Genomic DNA, 1672 nt, shown 5'->3' with positions numbered 1-1672 from the left:
ACACACACACACACACACACACACACACACACACACACGGTCTGGCTCTGTGTCCTGTTTCCTCAGAGCACTTCCACCATCACCAAGAACAACTACCCACAGGGGCTGTCTGCTCTCTGGATGATTGAAACCATTTATAATTTACCAAATGCCAGCAACTGCCTTTCATTAATTATCACTATGTTAATGGTATCCCTCAGGCAAAGAGAAAAATAATTCCCTCCTATGCAATGGAGACAGGCCATATTTCATAAATAAATTAGGGGTGGGCATTTTGCCTTGAATTCCTTTGAACTCTTCCTTTGCAGAGCTAGAGAAGGTGGAAGTAGGCGTGATGGGATAAAACGAAGCGGGTAAAGATACTCTTTGAATGTCAGTGTCAGTGTGATGTCAGTGTGGCTTGTCATTCAGCCTGTCTGCTCTCTCACCTGGGAGACAGGATCACCTCTACTGGGATGTCTTCTCAGTACAGGTGGAGTCTTTCTTAACGTGTGGCATTGAGAACTTGACACAGCCCTCTAAAACAAGACAGTCTTATAAAGCCACTGATGCCATGTTCAGATCATGATTCTTGCTACCTAAGAAGGCAGTCCCCCCCCCTCCCTCCATTTAACTGGACCTTCTTGACCCCAAGTGGACTGAGTTAAAATACATGAATAATACCTGAACACAGTAAGTATTCAATAAAGGAAAGCCCGCATCACTTTCCAAGCTCTGTGTTTGTGCCTGGCTTCTTTAGGATTTGTTTCAGACACGGTGGGACAAAGCAGCAGAGTTTTACTATTGCATCTGAGCGATTGTCAGGTCATTCCTGCCCTCTTAGCAAGAAGAAGCAGATGGGTGCCTGGAAGTAGTCTCTCAAATAGGGTGTCCGTGTCAAAACATGCAGGGCAGCTCGAGGCTGAATATACCAAAAGTTTTCCTAGGCTTTCGGATCCAGTGTGTACTTATAGGATCCTGAACCTGCCCTGGAAATTTAGCAATTTTTCTTGGGTGGGGATAAGGGACTATACATTCATCTAACACATCTATACTAATAAAAGAGAAACATGAAAATTAACCATCACTCTGCCACTCGCTACACCCACAAGCTATGCCCACCAGCCAATCAGGAGTGAGTATGCAAATTAACCCAACTCTGCAATGGGAGCCACAGAGCTGGAGCGAGCAGGAGGCTTGGGTTGCCCCCAGCGATGGAGAAAGCCAAGCTTCCTACCTGCCAGGCCAGACCTGGACTCTGCTCAAGGCTACAAAGTTTCAATTATAGAAGATAAATAAATCCCAGATACTTGCTTCCAGCCCAAAAGGAGAAGCTGGGAGCTTGGGTTGCCAGGGTGTGTGGCCAGGCTGAAACAGCTATCAGCCCCTCACCCAGGCTGGCCAGGCACCCCAGTGGGACTCCACCACACCCTGAAGGGGCTGTGGGCAGTCTGAAAACAGTTCTCAGCCCCTCACTCAGGCTGGCCACACCCCCATGGGGTGAAGGTCCCCGCTGCGGGGGTTGGCCAGTCTGCAAACAGCTATCAGCCCCTCACCCAGGCTGGTCAGGCACCCCAGTAGGGACCCCCACCCTGAAAGGGGTGTGGCTAGCCTGAAAACAGCCTTCAGCCCCTCACCCAGGCTGGCCAGGCACCCCAGTGGGACCCCCACCATGATCCGGGACACCCTGGCT

This window comes from Myotis davidii, unplaced genomic scaffold, assembly GCF_000327345.1.
Source record: "Myotis davidii unplaced genomic scaffold, ASM32734v1 scaffold135, whole genome shotgun sequence".
NCBI classification, from domain to species: Eukaryota; Metazoa; Chordata; class Mammalia; order Chiroptera; family Vespertilionidae; genus Myotis; species Myotis davidii.
Note: the sequence above shows the minus strand (reverse complement) of the source record.